At 40.2% G+C, this 24,274-nt stretch overlaps 1 protein-coding gene across 6 annotated transcripts in view; it reads right to left on the reverse strand.

The window, feature by feature from the left end:
* Window positions 1–24,274, reverse strand: part of TMEM45A (transmembrane protein 45A) — an 86,940-nt gene that overhangs the window by 20,943 nt on the left and 41,723 nt on the right. For 5 of the 6 annotated variants that reach the window (XM_028504921.2, XM_036018001.1, XM_036018003.1 and 2 more), the window contains one exon: window positions 20,396–20,473. The exons of the other annotated variant lie outside the window; for it this stretch is intronic. The gene's annotated coding sequence lies outside the window, so the exon portion shown is untranslated. The remainder of the gene's footprint in view (window positions 1–20,395; window positions 20,474–24,274) is intronic. 6 annotated transcript variants of the gene reach the window in all.

Below are 24,274 nucleotides of genomic sequence, written 5' to 3' on the forward strand. Positions count from 1 at the left end.
ACCCCTGCCTTATTCCTATATCCATCTCCATCTTTAAATTATAAAACTATCCATGTCATATGGGCAATTTTGAACCAGACATCCAGAATGACAGACTGTGAACTTGAAAATATAATAGATAGTGATGCAAGTCATATTAATGTCTTAAGAAAAAGAACAACAAGTAGAAAGTAAGAACAAATGTTATGTTGCATCACCTGCCTGTAATCAACTCTTCAAAGTAAACAGAAGCCTGGACTCTGTTTGTAGTGTTGCACCTGAGATGAGAAAGGGGCTAGTATCCACTGACCGCCAGTACATGCTAATAACTTTTCAGTTATCCTGTCTTTGGGACAAGTCAAGGAAGTATTACTTCTGCCATAAGTATGTGGAAACTGAGACTCCAAGAGATCTACTAACCTATGGTAAGTCACAGAGTTAGTGAAGGCCAGCACTAAAATTCCAAATTCCTTGTATGTATCTGATTCCACACCTCATCCTACTCCCCTAGAGATAAGGGCAAGAATTAGAAAAGGTCTGTAAATAGCCCATCAAACAATCTTCATCAATCACCTTTGAGCAGGCTAAACACTGTAGGGTAAGGGCTTCCCCTTCTAGGACTTTCTACCATTGAGTTGTAAGCACATGAAAAGGAGACAAAGCTGTGCATGTGGCCTGAGTGGTTTATTACCACTCCTGTAGTCAAAGTCGGAGTGCGCAGGGCCACCAACAAAACAGAGAGTGGGGCTGAGCAGTCTGCAAGGACTTCATTTGACAAGGGTCTACATGCCAGAGGTGAGAACTTAAGAAGTCATTCTGCAGTTCCAGGCTTCGTGCTGCTTCACAAGTTCAAGTCAATGAATGATGATTGAGTACCTCATACATATCTAAGGATTTGCTTCAAGTTATTGAGACCTCCATGGTGAGCAAGTATATCTACTTTCTGTTGTTGCTGTAACTCAGCTGGAAAATGTTCTCCAATTTTAAGGGGCCATGTGATTAGATTGGGCCTGCCCGCATGATCACATCTCATTAACTTACTGTGTTTTTAGGACTATAAGACGCACCAGACCATAAGACGCACCTAGGTTTTAGAGGAGATAAATAGGAAAAAAAATTTAAAGCAAAAAATGAGGTAAAATATTTAATAATCTATGACCCCACTCCACTGCCGCTCCCCCTTCCCACAGCGAGCCAGGTAAGCTACATTAGGACTATAAGACGTACCCCCATTTTCCTCCCAAATTTGGGGTGAGTGCATCTTATAGTCCAAAAACATGGTAATCACTTCTGCAAAATCCCTTTTGCCATGTGAGGTGACACATCACAAGTTCTAAAAATTAGAACTGCTTGATGAGCTGCTTCCTCAAAGACATGACTCCCACACTCAGTATCCCGCCCCCCAGTCTCCACCCAGAGGAGAAGGCTGCGTCACTGTGGCTCAGGGCACAGGCTCAGGCAGCCAGTGGCCCACACTAGCTTACTGAGGAATGTACAGCCACAGTGCAGTGACCACACCTGAATCAACAGTGTTGACACGTTCATTTACCTCACACCTTCTAACAGGGAAGTGTTGCTGGCGGGAGCTCTTTTGACAATGACATCTGAACAAATCCTTGTCCTATCTACAGAAAAGTTCTCCAGCCCAGTTCTCATGGCCTTGGCTGACTCTCTTCTCTTTATCCACTTTCCTGCATCCTGCTCTTCCCTTCCTTTTCTCCCTTGTGCCTGCCACAACCAGCTCTTAGAAGGCAGCAGAGTTGTATCAGCATCCTAAGCAAATTGTTTCCAAGAGCACAAAGACCATCTTGGGAAATAAAGACACTTTTGGATCAAATTCCAAATTTTGGCTCATCTTAGATATCTGTCTGTGGAGGGGTAGTAGACAGAAGATAATAAATAGAAGCCCAGAGAGCCAAGAATAAGGAAAAGGGAAATGATTTGCCCACTAGGGCTAATGAAGCTCTGGTTTATGAAGCTCATAGGCTTATAAACCACACAAGCATCCAATTCTCCCTACCCTTCAGCTTCATCTTGCCCACTGGTGGATGCCTTTTCCCCAGCAGGCTACTCTGAGAAATTCATTCTAATCTGATTTTCCTCTAAAAACCTGTTCTGGTTCTCCACTTCCTCCCCCCCCCCCCCCCCCCCCCCCCCCCCCGTCCTGCCACTAACACACACATAAATTTGATTTGATCAGGTGTGAGTCCTGGGTTAGGGCCTCTGTGTTTTTTCCACGTATCCATCTAACACATTTGATTTGATCAGGTGTGAGTCCTGGGTTAGGGCCTCCATGTTTTTTCCACTGTATCCCTCTAACACACACCTGGCCTCCGCAACCACCTAAAACAACTAACCATTGAACCCTCACCCTATGTCAGAAGGGACACTGTGAGACATTAGAGAAACGAGGTCATTTTTAACCTAAGGACGTCTGGGGTTCCCTGGGAAAGACTTTTAGCAAATTTCTGGCTTGTTGAGAGGAAATTCAGTTTTTCTATGACTGTGTGCCTCTGAGGTTACTCAGAGATATGTATAGGAATGATGAGTTTTCCTTGCTCCCTGCTCTATCACTCATTTCCTCATCCCTCTAACTATCCATCCATGTTTGCAACACACATTTATTAATATTTATTAAACAACTGTGATGTGTTGCATACATTTCTATCCATCAGGGACACGAGGTCAAATCAGAGTCCTCATACTAACCAGATCCCCAGGTGTTTCAAACACACATTGAAGTCTGAGAAACACCAGCCCAGAGCGGCCCTTCTCAACAGCACTATTGACGTTTCAGGCCCCAGAATTCTTTGTTGTGTGGGGCTCTCCTGTGGTAAGATGTTTAGCAATGTCTCTGGCCTCTACACACTAGATGCTCACAGTACCTTCCTCCAGTTGTGATAGTCAAAAATATCGACAGACATTGATACAAGTCCTGAGGGGCAAAGTCACATTTCCTTCCCCAGTTAAGAAGTACTGGTTTAGGGAAATGCAAATCAAAACCACAATGAGATACCACTTCACACCTGTCAGAATGGCCATCATCCACAAGACAAAAAATAATGAGTGTTGGAGAGATTATGAAGAAAAAGAAACCCTCATGTCTCTGCTAGTGGGAATGAGAACTGGTACAGTCACTATGGAAAACAGTGACATTCCTCCAAAAATAGAGCTACCATATGACCCAGCAATCCCTCTTCTGGGTATCTACCCCAAAATTTTGAAAACACTTATTTGTAAAAATATATGTACTCCTATGCTCATTGCAGTATTATTCATGAGGGCCAAGACATGGAAACAACCAAAGTGTTCTTCAATAATGATTGGATAAAGATGTGATACATAAATACAATCGAATTCTTCTCAGCCATAAGAAAACATGTAACACTGCCATTTATGACAACATGAATGGATCTTGAGGCTATCATGCTAAGAAAAATAAGTCAGACCAAAATAGTCAAGAACCATATGATGTTATGCATAGGTGGAACATAAAACTGAAAGCAACAAATAAACAAAGAAGAAAAACAAACAGAAACTCATAGGCACAACAGCATGGTGGTTACCAGAAGGAAAGGGGGTGAGGGAGGTAAAAGAGGGTAAAGGGGATCAAACATATGGTGACAGAAGGAGACTTGACTTTGGGTGGTGAACACACAATGCAATGTACAAATGATGTATTATAGAACTGTACACTTGAAACATATAAAATTTTTCTTTTAATTACTTTTTATTAAAATATAATATGCATATAGAAAATGTTAACAAATTGTATATTACCAGAAAACCAAAATTTCTCCTTGAGATCTCTGCCAGTTACCAATACTTCTCACCAAATTAAGCACTATCCTGATTTTTATTTTTGTTAGTTTTACCCAGTTTTGACTTTAATATAATATAAATATAAATCCTATAAATATTTTGTAGGATTTTTTATATATGCTTTACATATTCCATATAAATGTTTGTGAGAATACATCTTGTTGCATGTAATTTATTCATTTTTATTCCTATATAACATTCAATTCTATGAAACCTATATAATTTTATTAACCAATGTCACCCCAATAAATTTAATAAATTTTTAAAAGATTTTATTTATTTATTTTTTAGAGAGGGAAGGGGGAGAGAGAGAGAGAGAAAGAGAGAGAAACATCAATGTGCAGTTGCTGGGGGCCATGGCCTGCAACCCAGGCATGTGCCCTGACTTGGAATTGAACCTGCAATGCCTGGTTCGCAGCCCGTGCTCAACCCACTGAGCTACGCCAGCCAGGGCTTAATAAATTTTTTTAGAGTGCTGCTTTAAAAGGCTCTTGGTCAAATTCCCTTAACACAAGAACTTTTTCCTTTTCTACTGGGAAAAAAGGGACATGCAACTAATTTAGCTGTTAACAATTGCACCAAAGTCCAACCAGGATTGTGTCCCCCTTCCTCAGAAAGATCATGTACACATTATTGCAACCAATAAACAAACACAACATTATTTGGAAAAATAATGTCTGCATAATTCCCATGACGTCTAACATAAAAATCTTTCAAGTTTGCTGGTTAATATTACCGCTAAGGACAAAGCGGGGGCGGGCATAAATATGACATACATGACATCGAGGACTGATCCTTGGGCACCACCACTGCCAGTTATATTCGTTTCAGGTGTAATCACATGAGGTCTATCTGGAACATCTCCCCACTTTGAAAAAGATGACCAATGTGGGAAAAGTGCTCTGTGTCCACCATCAAACAGTGAAAGTGGTGACAAGAGAGGGAAAGTCATGTTCCAATCTAGCTTATGAAAAAATAAATCATGTAAGCAGAGGCTGAACCACTATGCTGATGTCTGAACACTGTGCAATTTTGAGTACAGAAGGAGTCATCAGCGGAATAACTCTTTGGTCTCTCAGTCACTTGGGGTTGGGAAATTTATGTCTCACTGTGTATTTTAACTGTTACATTTTTAAAACCCAATCTAAGAAGTAATAATTCCTGATTTTGGAAAGTACCTATGATAAGTAAAGAAAGAAACAAGATAATTTCAGATTTCGATGAAAGAACCCAAGACAACGTGAGAAGTCTCGGGCTCAGCTTGGGAGAGAGGGGGCCATGGTTCCACTTTGGAAGTGCTGGGCTGGGCTGAGCTGAGCCAAAGGCCCAAGGCCCCGAAGGGACTGCCTCTGTGAAGTGGCTGATGCCATCGGCCCAGTCCTGCCCTCAAATGCTATTGGTTCCATTTCACAGAAGAGGCTGCTGAGCTTGAGACATTCCACGTCTTGCCTGAATGTCCACAGTCTGTAGGAGGCAGAAGGCAGGAAAGGAGCCCAAACATCTGGGGTACTGGTGGACAGGGTTCTTCTACAACACCAACCACCCCTGCTTTAGTGTCCTGTGGCTGCTCTAAAAAATTACAACACAAATGTCCTAACTTACAGTTCTGAAGGTCAGAAGTCTGAAATGGGTCTCACTGGAGTAAAATCCAGGTGTTAGCAGGGCCTTGCTCCCTCTAGAGGTTCTAAGGGAGAATCCATTTCCTTGCCTTGTCTAACTTCTAGAGATTTCTTGCATTCTTTGGCTCATGGCTCTTTCCTCCACCTTCAAGTCCAACATCACAGTATCTTCAGATCTCTCTCGGATGCTGACCCCCATTCTTCTGCTATCACATGTTCTCCTTCTGACCAATCCTCCTGCCTCCCTCTTATGAGGACCAGGACCCTTGTAGTCATTACACTGGGCCAACTCAGGTAATCCAGAGTAATCTTCCCATCCCAAAATCCTTAACTTAATCAAATCTTCAAAATCCCTTTTACCATGTGAAGGAAACCAGAATATCTCATACCAAAATATGCCTCTTTGGTATGAAAATTATTTTGATCTGAAGTCAACTGAGAAGCAGCAAATGCAGGAAAAGCTGTCTCTACCCTCACCTTTCTACCAGGTGATATACAGGCAGGATATAAACTCTCCTGTCACTGGAAATAGATTCTTAGCCCAGAGATGGTACCAGAAGAATCTGCAAACAAATTTTACTTCATTAGTTCCCCCCACGTGTTTACCTTCTCACAGTTTGCCTCCTAAAACTGTTTTCTGTTTCCTCCCATTTCTTGACAAATCTATTGTCCTTTGTTGCAGAGACTATTTAAGCTGGAATTCTAAGCCACCACCTTAAGTTAATTTTCACTGAGGTTTTTTCTCCCTGTTATGTGTACTGCATGCATTAATAAACTGTTTTTATCACTGTGGAGTTTCCTCAAAAAATTAAAAATGGAACTGCCTCATGACCCAGTGATTCCACTTCTGGAAATATATCTGAAGAAACCCCCAATGCTAATTTGAAAGGATACATGCACCCCCATGTTCATTGCAGTGTTATTTACAATAACCATGATTTGGAAGCAGCCCCAGTGTCCATCAGTAGACTAGTAGATAAAAAAGCTGTAGTGCATGCCATATTTCACAGATATAGAACAAACACTTCAAAAATTTATATGGAACCATAAATGACCCCGAACAGCTGCTGCAATTTTGAGAAAGAAAAGCAAAGTAGGAGGCATCACAATACCTCATATCAAACTGTATTACAAGACCACTGTAATCAAAACAGCCTGGTACTGGCATAAAAACAGACACATAGACCAGTGGAATGGAACAGAGAGCCCAGAAATAAACCCAAGTGTCTACAGTCAATTAATTTTTGACAAAGGGGGAAGAAACATAAAATGGAGTAAAAATAGCATGTTCAACAAATGGTGTTGGGAGAGCTGGACAGCTACGTGCAAAAAAATGAAACTCAAGCACCAACTTACACCACACACAAAAATAAATTCAAGGTGGATAAAAGACTTAAATATAAGTTGTGACTCCGTTAAAGTCCTAGAGGAGAACACAGGCAGGAAAATCTCAGATATTTCACGCAGCAATATTTTCACTGATATGTCTCCTAGAGCAAGGGACATAAAGGAAAGAATAAACAAAGGGGATTTAATCAAAATAAAAAGAAAACAGCATTAAAATGAAAAGAGAACCAACTGTATGGGAAAACATATTTGTCAATGATACCTCAGACAAGGGTTTAATCTCCAAAATATATAAAGAACTTACATGACTCCACTCCAGGAAGACAAGCAACCCAATTAAAAAAATGGGCAAAGGACTTAACAGACACTTTTCCAAGGAGGACATACAGAGGGTGCAGAAACATATGAAAAGATGCTCAGTATCGCTAGCCATCAGAGAGATGCAAATTAAAACCACAATGAGATACCACTTCACACCAGTCAGAATGGCCATAATAAACAAAGCAACAAACAACAAGTGTTGGAGAGGTTGTGGAGAAAAGGGAACCCTAGTACACTGTTGGTGGGATTGCAGACTGGTGCAACCACTATGGAAAACAATATGGAATTTCCTCAAAAGAGAAAACTCAAAATGGATCTGCCTGCTGACCCAGAAATTCCACTGCTAGGATTATATCCTAAGAACCCTGAAACACCAATCCAAAAGAACCTATGCATCCCAGTGTTCACAGCAACACAATTTACAATAGCTAAGTGTTGGAAGCAACCTAGGTGCCCAACAAATGAATGGATCAAGAAACTATGGTACATTTACACAATGAAATTTTATGCAGCAGAAAGAAAAAAGGAGCTCCTACCCTTTGCAACAGCATGGATAGAACTGGAAAGCATTATGCTAAGTGAAATAAGCCAGGTGGTGAAAGACAAATACTATATGATCTCACCTTTAACTGGAACCTAATCAACAAAACAAACAAATAAGCAAAATACAACCAAAGACACTGAAATAGAGAACAGGCTGTCAGTGATCAGAGGGGAGAGGGGCAGGAATTTCAGAAGAAAAGGGTGAAGGGTTTGCAGGAACAAGTATAAAAGACACATGAACAATAATGGGGGGTAGAAATGGGAGGGAGGTGGAGAGGGCTGGGGGATGAGCCTGGGTAGGGGGAAAAGGCAGAAAACTGTACTTGAACAACAATTTTAAAAAAGCTGTGGTACATAAAAAAAGAATAAAATCTCACCATTTACAACAGCAGACCTAGAGGGTATTATGCTAAGTGAAATAAGTCAGACAGAGAAAGCTGAATACCATGTGATAGCACTTATATGTGGAATCTAAAGAACAAAATAAACAAAACAAACTTATAAATACAGAGAACAGACTGATGAATACCAGGGAGAGGGGTGCTGGGGGCAGGGTGAAAAAAAGGCAATGGGATTAAGAAGTACTAACTGGCAGTTACAAAATAGTCCCAGGGATGTAAGGTAAAGCATAGGGAGTATAGTCAACAGTATTGTAATAACTATGGGTGGTTCCAGGTGGCCACCTGAATTCTCTGAGGGAACACTTTAAACTATATAAATTTTATCTGCTGTGCTGTACACCTGAAGCTAATACAAAATAGTAGTAAGTACAAACTGTTTTTTTTAAAAAATACTGTATTTTGCTGTGTATAATGTGCAATTTTTTGCCCAAATATTTGAGGGAAAAATAAGGATGCACATTATACATGGGTAGTACTAATTCTGTATCTATATAAATGTTTTTAATTCTTTTATTTATGTGTATGCATTAAAAGTGTAACTCTAGAAAGCAATAATGATATCCATATGCAAAATAATATCCTGGAATACAATAACTGGTTTTGTTTCTAAATATAAATAAATAAATAATTGAATTAAAAATTAAAACAAAAGATTTTTTTTTCTGAAAGTTCGGGTCAAAAACGTGGGTGCACATTATACATGGGAGCACAGTATACACAACAAAATACAATAATAAAAAAATTTTAAAAATCTGCCATGAAGCCCTGGCTGGTGTAGCTCAGTGGATTGAGCACAGGCCTGTGAATCAGAGGGTTATGGGTTTGATTCCCAGTCAGGGCGCATGCCTAGGTTATGGGCCAGGTCGCCAGCAGTGGGGCATGTGAGAGGCAATCACGTATATTGATGTTTCTATCCCTCTCTTTCTCCTTCCCTTCCCCTCTCTCTAAAAATAAATAAAATCTTTTAAAAAAAATCTGCCACAAATATGAGAGTGAACCGCCCCCAAAAATGGAATTACTTTCCAGAAGGCAGGCCCTTTGTAGTACAGGCTTCCCCCACTAGGGGAGTGTTCTAGAAACACGGATGTATGGGGGCACCAGTTGGCATTTTTGTGAGAGGCCGTGTTCGGCTTCAGTGAATTTTTTTGGAAGATTCAACATGTTTGCCCATTTTGTGGTGGGTGGTTTACAAGACATCGGCTCACACCATGCTGAGTGTTCAGCATTTTTTGACTGAAAACGGCATGGCCCCTATGCCTCACCTCTTTATTTGCCCAATCTTGCCCCAAGCAACTTTTTTTTTGTTTACCCAGGTGAAAAACATCCTCAAAGGGAAACATTTTGCCGATGTGGAAGAGGTGAAGCAAAAAATGGTAGAAATACCAAAAGGCATCAAAATCCACAAGTTCAAAAAGTGTTCTGAGCCGTGGAAAAAACGTCTTGATAGGTATAGTGCATCAAATGGAGAGTCCTTTTAAAGAGACTGAAGATGACTATGAAAGAATAAATATACAATTTTTGATAAATTAATTCCAGGTTTTTTGGATCCCTCCTAATATATGGAGAGAGACTCTTCATGTGTGCTGACATACAAATTTTATTTTTTTTTATTGAACTGGAATTATACTTTTTATTTCACCATCAATTGTGTATCATTACATATTTGTGTTAACTGCTCAATTACAAAAGTAATACATGCAAATAGATTAAGAATATGTAAGAGAACACAGAAAAGTAAAAGACTTCTCCATAAATAAGGAATAAATAAATAAATAAAAACTGTTTTTTTCTTGTTAATTTGTCTGCTTATTAAAGAGTCCCTGCTAAAACCCAAGATGGGTACAGTTATGCCTCCCAAGTCTCTGCAGACGCAGATGGGGCCAGTTGGGATGCTCAACCAGCTCCAGAGCCAGCACGTGGGATCCTGGGAAAACTGACAAAAAGCCAGTGAGAGGTAAGAATTCTTGCCAGAGTCAGCAGTCCCAGACCTCTGTTTGCAGTGCCCAGCCAAGAAAGGGAGGTAAAATTTTTCCTTAACCCTTCTTTCCCAAATTCCTTTCCAAATGTCACCCCTCTCAAAAAAAATTGTAAAACTTAGTTCTTCAAATGGTGACTCTGTGGATTTGGTTGTGGGCTACATGTAACCTTTCAGGAATAGTCATTGTTTTCTTTGTCACTATCTTTTGTACATTTGTCATAAGGAGGCCATATAGGGCCATTGTCATCTCTCCTTTCTTAGTTTTATTTGTGATGGGAAAATTCCCAGTAACCCATCAGGTAATACAGATTAGCCGGTCTGTGATTTAAGGCATCTCTGTGAGAGACCAGAGTTTCTTCACCTCCTGTAACAATGAAGGTCTTTATTTTCTTAAAGTGTCTTTGGGAGAAACTTTGGATCGTGAGGGGAATGCATCTTTTGTATCCTTTCTGGGGACCCCTCTTGGATCCACAGTTAAGCCATAAAGGCTTATTGACTTTAAGCCATAAAAGAGCAATGGTTTAGAGTCCTATTAAAATGGGTATACCTTTAAAGATTTGGACTTGTGTATCTAAAAAGATTTTTTGCAGAGAGTTCTTATTCTATACAAGTATCCCACTGGTACCTAGAGCAAGGTCCCAAGAACATACATTAAGGCTATTTGATTGTTTCTTATCCTGTAACAAGACCCCGTCAGCTCCAGGCTTAGAGAAAAGAAATACATTGAACTGTCCTAGGCTTAAGAAAAGACTACCTTAAATAGTAATTGTTTTAAATTTTTAACAATAAACAAACATGTCCTTGAATTCCTTTTTTAAAAGAACAGCTTAAACATTTTTCTCTTCCCAGAGATGGCATCAGAGGAGGCTACATGCTAACCTTACCCCATTAGTTACCTCCCATATATTTTACCTTCCCCCAGTTTGCAGTCCTTGGAACCCTAAAAGTGACTTTCTACAAAGTGTTCTTCATTGAGGATGCTATGTAAGCTGGAATTCAAAGCCTCTGCTTTGAGTTACTTTTTGTCGAGTTTTTCAACATGATATGTGCCGTATTAAAAAAACTGCCTTGTTAATATGTCTTTTTGTTAAAGAGGCCCAGCTGTAACATGGCTAAAGATCAAGTTTTGCCTTCCCTACACATGCTCTTGGTTTCTGGAGACTAGGGCATGGACATCTTTGGGGGCCCATTATTCAGCTTACCACACCTCCTTAGGAATGCCATTCAGAGGAGGACCTCTGACAATCATAAAATTAAACATAAAAATGTTTTAAATCACCAACAGGCAGAGGAAAAGTAGAGAACAAGAGCAGTTAGTGCCCTCTACAGGCTCAGGTTCCCAATCATAGAGGGAGACTCACAAGCATAGTGTTATCTACTTCTCCATCCTGGCTGCGCCATAGAATCCCTTGAAGAGCTCACACACACACACACACACACACACACACACACACACACAGCCAGAACCCCATCCCTAGAGATTCTGCTTCAGTTAGTCTGGGTAAGCCCAAACATCAACATCTTAAAATTCCCCCTCAGGGAATAAGAACCCACATTCTGGGATCAGACCATTTGCATGCAAAGTTCAGCCAAATGCTGTGTGCTTGACCTGAGGGACATTATTTAACTTTGCTTCCGTTTCTTCTTCTTCTATAAAATGAGAATGATGATATTACTAGAACTACCTTATAAAGCTGAAGATAAGCTGACATAATATAAGTAAAGTTCTTGCCACATAGAAGACGCTGCATAAATGTTATAGGCTGTTTTTGCTTTAAATGCCTCCAAGCTCTCCAGAGGAATGTCTGATTCCAACTCAGACAGGAACCCAAAATGATGTCTGTGTGTCTAGGGTGTGAAGAATGGGATTGAGAAGCAATGACGCACAAAGTCCCTTTCCCTGCCTGGTTGTGATGGGCTATGGAAGTGTTCACCCCAGGGAAGGGCAGTGTTAGGGGCAGGGAGGCAGGTCTCCTCGTGCTGGAGTACGTAAAAGTTACACAAGTGCATAAGAAAACATGGAAAGGCTGAAGCTGGGAGCGGAAAAGGTGTGGCCGGCTATTAAATGGGAGGAATGCTAAGAGCCATCCAATATGCCAACACATTTTACATGGACTAATTAATTTAATCCTCATAATTATTATCTTCGCTTTAAAGATAATGGTAAAGAGGTGCATTTTATAAGTATTATAACACAATTCACAAGAGTGTCATGAGAGAACCAAGATTCAACCCCAAGTCTATGTCCAAAAGGGAAAAAGGACAAAAAAGACATCTGTTGAGCACCCACCACTCCAGCAGTGTACAGAGTCCTCTCGACTTCGTGAAGCACTGTCTCTGTCCCCATTTTACACTGACAGGACAGAGACATGAAAGGCTAACTTGCCCACGTCAAATAGCTTATAAATGCAAAAGTGGGATCCTGACTCTAGCCTGCCTACCCCTGAACCCCCACCCTCTTTCCCATCACTTCCACCCTTCTCTGTGCCTCAAAAGCTAACTCGAACAATCATAACAAGACTCTTGAACATTTATTGAATGCTGACTCTGTGTCAAACACTGTACTAGGAGCTTTATATGTATTATCTAAAAAACGTCAAGCAAGATGACTGACATAAAGACAACATAGTCACTCAGCTGGGAGGATTAGAAATGCAGCTTCTCAAGCCTGATCCCTACCTACTGAGTTAGAATCTGCATTTTAGCAATCTCCAGGTAACTAACTCATTAGTGCATTAAAGTTGGAGAAGGCTACTTTGGATAGCAGCTTTCATTTTGCTTTTTATCTTTTCAAAGAGTTGTTGTGGCAATGTGTAGGTATGGCCTAGGATTCTCCATTCACCCAGACTTACAAGGCACCAGTGAAAGATACACAGGAGGCAGCTGTGTCTTAGGGTGATGTCAGGGAGGGAGCAGGCTCGAAAGAGCCCTTCCCAACACAGCTCTTTACCTCTGAGTGTTCCTGCTCTCCATGGGCACACCACTAGACTGCAGATACCCTCTGCAGGAGGTCACTCCCTAGCGGGACACAGCACACTGAATATGCGGTTAGCTAATAGCCCTGCGAGAGCCAGGAGGGGATAAAGCACTGTTTCTCAAACTGGAATGACATGCAGACTTTTTAAAAAGAAAAATAAAAGTTCTTTCAGAGCCAGTATGTTGACTTGTTTTTGTTATAAATTTTCTTAAATAGTAAAAATATATGGACAACTATAAAAACAAAAGCAATTTATAAATTAAATATAAGCAAAACCACAAAACTAACAGAAATCAAACTACTACAAATAAAATACAACAATGATCTTTCACCTTTCACAGCAGGACTTAGGCACTGGCAGCTACTGATATCTTCTCTTTGGTCCAGAATCTGTACATAATGTGTTCCCCAGATCAACTCAATTCTCTACTCATACTGAAAGCACTGGAAAGCTGTCTGGTGTATCAAGTCTATTTCTTATTCATCAACCTTTGATAATTAGAGCAGGCCCTTTGCCCCTGCCAGGTCCTACATACAAATGTGAGTGCGAACACTGACATCATCAGGTTGAACTCTGACATAAGAGGTTCATCCAGGTGATCCAGCATACGCTATTTCTCAGTCATTGTTGAGATGAAATGCAGTTAGATGAAAAAGCTTGCAGACCTCCCTCCCTGCCCCCACGAACGTGTCAGCAGACACCCAGGAGTTCATCAACTTGACCTTGGGAAACACTGGGATAAAGAATTAGGAAGAACTGTACCCATATAGTTAACGAGAGGAAATTTCTCTTTTTATAAACCTCTGTTAATAACTGAAGATGAAATTCTGTAATTTAGAACTTTACAAACCCTAATAAATGAGTAAATGCAGGCATTGATAAACAAAGACTGCTGACATCCAAGAAAGACAAGCCAACAAGACTGCAAAATAATAATTTGGGCATCCTCCTCTCTATATTACCAACTACAGGGAATACAGGGGCAGAGAAGCATGGTAAATGACATGGGGATGCAACCAGTAAAACCCAGCGATGCAAAATTTAACAAGACAAACTAGTCTTTCCACAGAAAAAAAGTTAAGCAAAACAAACAGAGATGAAAGGAGAACTTATACATCAACAGAGACTCCGCTGAATCACATCTATAATTGCAATGTGTGGGCTTTATTTGGATCTTAATTCAAACAAACACACTTCAGGGTTTTTAATTTCATGACAGTGATAATAGTATATTGTTTTCAGGGTTTTTTTTTATCTTTTTTAGAGCTACATACTGAAATATTATAAACAAAATAATATGATGGCAGATTAGTTTCAAAATTGTTAACAATTTTATATGTCAGATTGGCTAAGCCCATAGCACCCAGTGCTTGGATGCTGCTGTGAAGATATTTTTATATTTGCTCAACACTTACATCAGTAGACAGTAAGCAAAGCAGATATTCCTCTCGGTGACAGGAAAGCAGAGAGAAGCTAATCAGCTGAAGGCTTCAAGAGTAGACCCAAGGAAGAAGTAATTCTGCCTCCAGACTGTCTCCCCAACAGAAACTGCAACATCGGCCCTTCCCTGGGCCTTCAGCCTGCTGGCCTGCCCCACAGAGTTCGACCTTGCTAGCCCCCATCATTTCAAGAGTCAATTCCTTAAAATAAATAAATGAACAAATAAATCTTTCCATCTATTCACACACACATACACACACCCGTTTTGTTCTGTTTCTCTGGAGAATCAAGACTAATATGAAAATTACATGGGAAAGAGGAAAAGTAGATGGGGAAATAAAACAAAATTGGCCATGAGTTAGTAAGTGTTGAAACTATGTAATGGCTGCATTATACTAATCTCTCTATTTTTGTGTCTTCTTGGGATTTTCTAGCTAAAAAGTTGGAAAGGGCAAACAAGAAATGGAAAAGACTCATTTTCTTCTGTCACAGGGTTTGATGATAGAACAGCACATCAGGAATCAAGTCTGTCCTGAGAAAGCTGGGACCCCACGACTCACAAAGAAAACGTTAAAGCTGGAAAGACTGGGCCTTGGAGGTGACTCTTCCCTTGATCTTGAACTTCCATTCTATTTAGACTGCACCTTCCATGGCCCCAGAGCACCTGCACATCTCTTTACCACAGCCCTTCTCTCCCCATTTTACACTTGATCTCTTCTCACTGTCCAGGAGCTCCTTACTAATCAAAGCACCAAGCTCACTCTCAAAAATAATTCAAGAATGAATCAAAGCAGTGCTACTCTTATGCCAACTCATGAGCTACCACCTTATAGCCCTTATTTTCTTCTGTTAATTGTTACAGCCTACCACTAACTGCACTGTTTTAAAATCTTTCTATATCCTCTGATTTCAAATATTCACGCCCTACCGACCAAGAATTTGAGGTCTTGCTTGCGGGCACAGAGGGAAGACACTGGCATTCACCGTCAGAGAACTTTGTAAAACGAACCTTCAAAATCCCATTTCTGGGTAGGAAACAAAATCCTATCCAACAAGAAGCCCAATTTCCAGTGCTTCCTTTCCAACTGCCTAGCCAGCAAAACCCTCTGACCCCTAGAACATGTTATGAAATGTCATTCTTTTACACAGGTCGGCCTTGAGGTGACAAAATTTCAATGTGAATGGCCATTTAAATGATCTGTTTCTTTGGCTTTGTCATAGTATTCTGCATGGTTTGGGAATACATTTGTTCATTTTATAATTGGCATGAAAAAAATCCTAAAATATCCAATCTTATAAATTTGAAAAATGAAAATAAAAAAGATCCAACATCAGCTTTTCCTTTGAATCTAACTTATGGAGAGGGAAACTATGAGAGGGAATGAGACAAAAAGTATCTGAACTCCAACCTCCTTTAAATTCAAGTTCAGACAAGACAAAGTGGGGAGGTTTACAGCTCATTGTGCTTCATTGAAGAGGCTCTGACTTCTGCACAGGAAAGTGAGGGGTCTGAGTGAGTGCAAGTCTCCTTCCTACTGTCCCCTGTCCCCTGCTTTAACCCTAAAGTCATTACTTCATCCCAAAGAACGCTTCACCTTTGCTTCTGTCCCACCTCACAGAAGGCCAGGTATACACATTCATGACCAAACCACAAAGCAAATGAAAGTGAGCAGAGGGGAAGAAGAAGGATGAGTAGCTGCTGCCTGCCTGCTGGAGTCTGTAGGGCTGTGTGTCCATGAAGAACCGCATGACTCTGAGAAAACTATACACAAAGTCCTGGCTGGTGTAGCTCAGTGGATTGAGCACGGCCTGTGAACCAAATGGTCACTGGGTCGATTCCCAGTCAGGGCACATGCCTGGGTTGTGGGATGTTTCAGGCCAGGTCCCCAGTAGGGCGCACACAAGAGGCAACCACACATTAATGTTTCTCTCCCTCTCTTTCTTCTTCCCTTCCCCCCGGTCTAAAAATAAATAAATAAAATCTTTAAAACAATACACGAGCCTTCCTTTGAAAAAAATCTGAAAGGTCTCCAGAAAATGTGTTAGTAACCAGTGTTGACAGCTGTGCAAGAATGTCACCCGTGTTTTCAGCTCCTACCTTTCACTACTTGGTAGTAAGTACTCTGAACATCTGAAAGCAAATTTGCATCTAACAACAATGAAAGTACAGAATACCAGTGAAATTTGAATGTCAGGTAAATAAACGATCTCTAGCATAAATATGTGCTATGTATTGCATGCGTTATTTGAAATTCAAATTTTACTGGGCACCCTGCGTTTCATATGACAACCCATCAAGGCATTTCCCTGGGGCAAAAAACATTGCAAGAGCTCAGTGGAGATTTCTTAATAATACCTTGAACCTAATGATAAAATTAACACTAAAGTGCCAAATGAAAATGAGAAAAAAACAAGAATATGTATGTCTCTGGGGGTGGGGGGTCACTTTGAAAGTATATGATTGCCTAACCTCTATGCTATACATCTGAAACTGAAACAAAATGATGTGTATGTAAATCGTAACTAAAAAATAATTTTTTTAAAAGAACATTTCTGTTTCCCCAAGAATGAAATTCATTAATCAGGCATTGGCATGTTTCTTTGAGTCAGAGTCCTCAGGTTGTATTGGTTGCGGTTTCTGAATATTTCCAAATCTCTACTTAAACATTCTGTGCTTTTCTGAATTACACCCTGGCTATTTTTCTTAGTCAGGAATTCTCCTTTCCTCATTTATACAAAGAGAAATTCAGTCTAAAATGTTGGTGGCCTCATCAGGTAAGCTGAAGATACCTGGGTCAGGGCTCCATTGTAAGAGGCCACCTGGACTGGTATGGGCATGTCTTTCTCTCTTAATCAACAGGTACTAAAAGGATAGCCACAGTCAAATTGTGGGATGCCGTGGGGTGGGGAGGGAATCTAGAAATTCTCTGATGTTAAAATGGGATCATTCTATTATTTGATAAGGTTGTAATCATTAGTCAAGGACAATTTCCAATGCTTCTTCTGGTTTTTCATTATTCCCAGCATTGTGGTATCAGAGCCATTGAATCATTTTTCTTGACTGGTTCTTCTGAAAATTGGCTCTGGACAAGTAATGTGAGAGAGGAAAGTCTTGGGGCCCAAAGTAAGAAGGACTGTCATAACAGTGATCAGGTGTGATGGGCACTATATGGTTTCTTTAGACAGATTTAACAAATGCAGATTGAGAACCTATTATATGACATCTTCTAAATTCCTGTTAGTATTTTGTTCCTTTTCCTATAGTCAAATGCTACAGTTATTTATTTATTTATTTATTCACTTAATATTTAAAAATTTTTATTTATTAATTTCAGAAAGAAAAACATCAATTCATGTTTCCACTTATTTATGCATTGATTGTATGTGCTTTGATTCTTGTACGTGCCCTGACCAGGAACGAAACCCTCAATCTTGGTGTATCAGGAAGACACTCGAACCAACTGAGCTACCAGGCCAGGGCTATTAATTTGCTTTCTAGATGTCAGTTTTCAGTGAAGCCCTCCTTATTATATTGCCATACTTAAAACTCAAGCCATTCCTCCACCCTGAGCATGCCTCACAGCACTTTCCACCCTCTGCCATACTATATATTTTGCTGCTTCATGTATTGTCTGTGCTCTACCCCACCACTAGGATATCAGTTCCACATGAGCAAAAACTTGTGTTTTTTTAATTTTCTTATTCCCATCCCTTCACCTCCTCCCCTTTGGCAATAATCAGCTTGTTCTCTAGCTCTCTGGGTCTGTTTGTTTTGTTTATTCATTTTATTCTGTTTTATTTTTCCTTAGTTTTCACATATGAGATTATATGGTATTCGTCTTTCTCTGTCTGACTTATTTTACTTAGCATAATACCGTCTAGGCCCATATCATATCTTCTTTATCCATTCATCTATTGATGCACACCTTGGTTGTTTCCATATTTTGGTTATTACTAGTAATACTGCATTGAACATAGGGGTGCATATATCTTTTCAAATTAGTGTTTTTGTCTTCATTGGTTGAATACCCAGAAGTGGAACTGCTGGATAGTTCTATTTTTAATTTTTTGAGGAATCTCCTTACTGTTTCCTATAGTGGCTGCACTAATTTACAATCTCACTGAAAGTGTACAAAGGTTCCCTTTTCTCCTCATCCTCTTCAGCACTTATTATTTGTTGATTTATTGATGATGGCCATTCTGACAAATGTGAAGTAATACCTCGTATGGTTTTCATTTGAATTTCCCTGGTGACTAGCGACGTTGAACATTCTTTTATATGTCTTTTGGCTGCCTGTGTCCTCTTGAGAGAACTGTCTATTCAGGTCCTCTGACCATTTTTAAGTTGGATTGTTTGATATCTTTGGTGTAAAGTTGTGTGAGTTATTTATATATTGTGGATAGTAACCCCTTATTGGATGTTTCATTTGTGAGTATCCTCTGCCATTCAGCAGGTTTTCTTCATTTTGTTGATGATTTCCTTCACTGTGCAAAAATTTTTTAGTTTGATGTAGTCCCACCTGTTGGTTTTGCTTGCCTTGTTTGAAGAAATGTAGCCAAAAAGATATTGCTAAAAACAATGTCAAAAAGTTTACTACCTATGTTTTCCTCTGGAAATTCTATAGTTTGAGATTTAGCTTTTAAATCTTTAAAACTACAGTAATTTAGATGTTTTGGGGGGTACCAAATTTTTCAGACTGTAAGATGCACCGGACCATAAGGTTTTAGAGGAGGAACATAGGAAAAAAAAATTTGAAGCAAAAAATGTGGCAAAATATTTAATAACATAAATCACATAGGCAGCCACCACCTCCCCACCAGCAAGCCAGGTAAGCTACATTTGGACTAGAAGATGCAACCCCTTTTCCTCCCAAATTGGGGCTGGGGGGAGTACATCTTATAGTCTGAAAAATACAGTAATTTATGGATATTTTGATCTCCATAAATGAGTTGTTGAAAACTTACTTTTTTATTCACTTTCATTTGTTCTCACTTTACAAATACAGGATGGGGCAACTGTAGGTTTACAGTTATGAGTACTTGAAACACAGAGTTTATTCTTGCATTATTATTTATTAATTATTGTATTATTTTCCATATGAACCTACTTTTGCCCCACCCTGTATTTATGCTGCTCTAACTCTGGACTAGGTATTATATTCCTCTCGTGTTGACAACCTGCTGCACATTATATCTTCATATAAGAAACGAAAAAGAAGACAAAGTCTCTTTTTCAGTGACTTCTGATACAGATAATACCCCCCAAAACATATATATGTATATATAATAATTTTTCATTATGTTTATATATTTTAAATACCTATTTTAAATACTAACTTTAACAGATGATATAGAATTTCTATGTCTTAATCTAAAAAAATTGAAAAACATTATTCTACCCACATTAACTCACTCTCTGCCTTTGACTAAAAATATAAAAGTCAACCTTGAACCAAAGCCTTTTCCATCCAAATCTTCCTAGTTTGGAAAGGACCCTGTGTAATTACTTAGGGGACTCTGAAGCACAGTGTGTTTATTGTAATTTAATTTGTTTGAGTTGTGACCAGTCTGTTGCAATCCAAAACTAAGAAACTATTTTTTTCCAAAAAACAAAACTTACAATAAACAAAAACAAAAACAAAAATCTAGAACTATTTGGGAAGATAATTTCTTCTTTTTTGTTCTACTTAAAATAACAGTGTTCTTTGTGGCTAATTTGCCTTAAGTTTATCTGTAGTAGTATCTTTAAAAACACTCCCTATGAGAAGACCTCAAGTTGCCTCCTCATTTAGCAGTGGGCCTTACACCAAGTCTCAGAAAAAAAAAGGCGAAGAAAGACTGGGTAATAATAATGCCTTAAAGTTGTGTGAGACTTTTAACCCTCCAAAATCCATGATCTAGTTAAGTCTATGCAGAGCCTGAAGAAGCATGACCAGGAACACAGGAAGAAGTGAGGCTCTTACTCACCGAAAGGTTCACAGCTGAGGCGCGACTGGACCTCAGTCTCCTCTATTCCCAGCTTCCAGCCTTCTTCACTGTTCCTCACTGATGGAAGTAAGAAAAAAGACATCTAAGAGTGGCCCCAGGGAAGTGATAAACCAGCAATAACTGAAATTTGGTGGGAAAAACAAAACAACTAGAGACTGCTGTGCAAAAAATAATAACAATAACTAGCCTCACAAAGGCTGTCAGGAGTGTTTCACCTAACTCCTCTGGATCTACTTGGACACTCTAACGGAGCTCAGATGTCCTACACTGGATTGTCTCGAGGTCCTGTCCAGCTCCTTAACACCACCATTCAGTGTCCCCAACCAGAGTTTCAAAAGTACACAGAAGTTGAACCCCAGCCCATCACCAGCTATAAGGAGGCTGCTAACTGTCATTGGGGGTGAGAAATGAAAACAGGGCCAGTGGTTTCTGGAGGCACCTCTATTAATCCACACAAGTGTGACTTACCGTTTATTTAAATGATGCCCATGAATTAAAAACTTACTTTGGACTAAGCACCTACAGATACTCTACCTACAGTGTCTCATCTTATCTGCCCATCCCTAAGGGGTACAAATTACTACCAGCCTTCTGGTATTAACAGAGGAGGAAACCGAAGGCTTAGAAAAGAACTTTTGAAAAGGTCCTCACACCTAGTGAATTGGCAGAGCTGGGATTTGAACTTGGTCTGGCTAACTCTGGAACCCATGCTCCTACTAATATGCTCTTGCCCTTCCTTGGGGGATGGTGCAATTCGGGTGTTTGAAGAACAATGAGGACTCAAGCATGCATGGCCCAGAGGACAATGCAGGGCAGGAGTGGAAATACAGGAAGGAGGCTAGAGATAAGGCTTCAAAGACTACTCAACACCAGCTGGAGAGGTTGCTAGTGCTTCTGCAGTCCTAGCTACTCCAGGAACCGTGTCACCGTCGTGAAAAGGGAGAGAGATGCAGCAGCTCCTGGCAAACTGCTCCCCTGCCAGTATCAGGAAGCTCGTAAAAGCTTTAAAGCAAAGAATTTATGTGGGCTCAATGGTATCTCAAAAAGATTAATTTGACAGCCATGCACAGAAGATATTAAAGGGAGCAAGATGCTGGAGGCAAGGAAACTGGTTAGGAGGCGATTGCCAAAACAGAGTAGTGGGAACAGGGCAAAGGGACAAATGTGAGCATTACCCACATGCAGGAAGAACTGACAGGCCCTAGGGCCCTACGTTATCGTTGAGGCTGTGGTCCATGACGGTCTGAGGGGAAGAGAAGAGGAGGAAAGATGCTCTCAGAGCCAGTAGTCACCCCAGCCCTGCACACTCTGGGGCCTGCCTCTTCTGTCTCCACACCAGACCACAAGCTCCAAGGAGTCTGGGAACCTTTGCATGTCTGGCAGTCCCACAGCTGCTCTACAGTGCCCTGGAGTTTGGGAGACTCAACAAACACTGACTGGCAGTCTGTTTCCACTGCCTGGAATGCTCCATTCCTGCTTTTACCTGGAAACTCTCCATAGGAAGGTCTCCCTGCAGTCCCAGCACAACATCCAAGAGGCCTCTGTAACCATCTGTCTAAGCTGGGTCCCCAAGCTTTCCTCCTCATAGAAACGTTTCTTTGTAGTATATATTACAGTGTGGACTTTATATTTGTGTTTTTAAATTTTTTATTTCTTTTTGCTGTTTTGTTGTCAGTTATGGTATTCTAACTTCCCCCACTAAGCTCCTCACAGTCAGTTTTTCCTTTCACCACAGAGTCCCCAAAAGCTAGCACAGTGATGTTCCATAGAAATAAAGTATAGGCCAAATTTTTAACAATAAGGAGAAACGGGTGAAATTAATTTTAATACCATATTTTATTTAACCAAATATAGATGAAATGTTATTTAAATATGTGCTCTATGAAAGCATTATTCATTAAACAGCTTACATTCCTTTTTCCTTGTTGGAAGTCTTACACCACTGTGTTTGACACTTCTAGCATATCTCAGTTAGGACCAGCCACATGTCGAGTATTCCATAGCCACATGTGGGGAGTGGCTGCTGTAATGGACAACATAGATCCTTGGAGGATGCTAGACATGTATTACTTACTTAATCAGAGGTTTACTCATGAAAAAGAGAGGATGAGAAGAGAAAAAAGGATAAAAGCAAGAGAAAAGACAAGAGAAAAGACAAAATAAAAGAAAGGCTAACATTTGTCAGGTATTTACTACATTAGGTTCTTTCATATATTAATAAATTATGTAATTTAATTCTCACATCAAAAGCCAGATGGCATTAACATAACCATCTTTTTGTATGAGGACACTGGTTTGGAGGTGTCGTATCACTTGCCAAAGATCACACTGTCTTTTGAGTGAAAGGAGCAGGGTTCAACGCCCTGGCTGGCGTAGCTCAGTGGATTGAGCGCAGACTGGGAACCAAAGTGTCCCAGGTTCGATTCCCAGCCAGGGTACATGCCTGGGTTGCAGGCCATAACCCCCAGCAACCACACATTGATGTTTCTCTCTTTCTCTGTCTATCTCCCTCCCTTCCCCTCTAAAAATAAACAAATAAAATCTTAAAAAAAAAAAAAGAACCAATTTACAAGATTTCTTAAAAAAAAAAAAAAAAAAAAAAAAAGAAAGGAGCAGCGTTCAGAATGCAACCTCCCGGACCCCATTGTTCTGCTTGTACCCACAGAAGCCAAGACAAGTCTTCTCAAGCCACAGTGCTATCTAAGTCTCTCTCTCCTCCATGGGAAACATCCCAGGGCTCCTATAAGATACTGTTTGGAATCTCACAGACACACTCATTGTAAAAGTATAATCTGACCATTGCAGTCTAACATGGGGGTCTGCCATTCCTCTTCTAGACATGTTTTAGAGGGGTCATTATCTCAATTGCTACTGTCCATCAGAACTCTGCTACAACAGAAGAAAAACATTGTGGCATCAGAAGTTCCTTAAATATGCCAAGCTCTCTAATATGCCCCCTTAGTTCTGTATCGTTTTCTGACTGCTGAACCCTTCTCTCCTTCACCTGATTAATACACATGACTCAGTTCAAGAGAAAAGAAGGAAGAGCCCTGGCTGGTGTAGCTCAGTGGATTGAGCGCGGGCTGCGAACCAAAGTGTCGCAGGTTTGATTCCCAGTCACAGTACATGCCTGGGTTGCAGGCCATGACCCCCAGCAACCGCACATTGATGTTTCTCTCTCTCTCTATCTCCCTCCCTTCCCTCTCTAAAAATAAATAAATAAAATCTTAAAAAAAAAAGAAAAGGAGGAAGAGATGGAAAAAACTCAATTCAGCAATCATCTCATTTCAGCCAAGGAATCTCCCTGACCTACTCTCTAAGTGTGAGGGTCCCCTTTTCTGTGTTTCCCAAGGCACTGCCTCTTGTGGAATTTTTCATGCATACCATCATTATACACCTAGTCCTCACTCGACTATACGCTTCTGGAAGGCAAGAACTATCTATGCCTTTTATCTCTATATCCCCCTTCCCCAGCATTTAATGAATGGGTTGTTAAATAAGTAGATAAATAAATTGAAGGATTGATAGCATGCTCACAGCCTTATTCCAGCATAAGAAGCAATACCTGGTACCACACAGTCCAAAGAGTTAAAAGAGAGCTAGAGTATTCTTGTAATCTCTGCATCCCCCTTAGACCTGCTGTCAAAGCGTGGGTCACAAATACACAAGCAGACAGCATCAGCAGAGCACCCTGAGGTGCCTCCAACCATTTCCTAAAAAGCTATGTTCTAAGCTGTGCAGGAAATGCAGTGAAGTTGGGACTTGTCCCCACCATGTTAGCTGTGAAATATTTAGGAATGTGGTGGGTAGGAAGAAGAATGCTAAGCATCAGAATGTGGCCACAAAGCCAAGGAGCCC

This window comes from Phyllostomus discolor, chromosome 2, assembly GCF_004126475.2.
Source record: "Phyllostomus discolor isolate MPI-MPIP mPhyDis1 chromosome 2, mPhyDis1.pri.v3, whole genome shotgun sequence".
In the NCBI taxonomy this organism is placed as follows: domain Eukaryota; kingdom Metazoa; phylum Chordata; class Mammalia; order Chiroptera; family Phyllostomidae; genus Phyllostomus; species Phyllostomus discolor.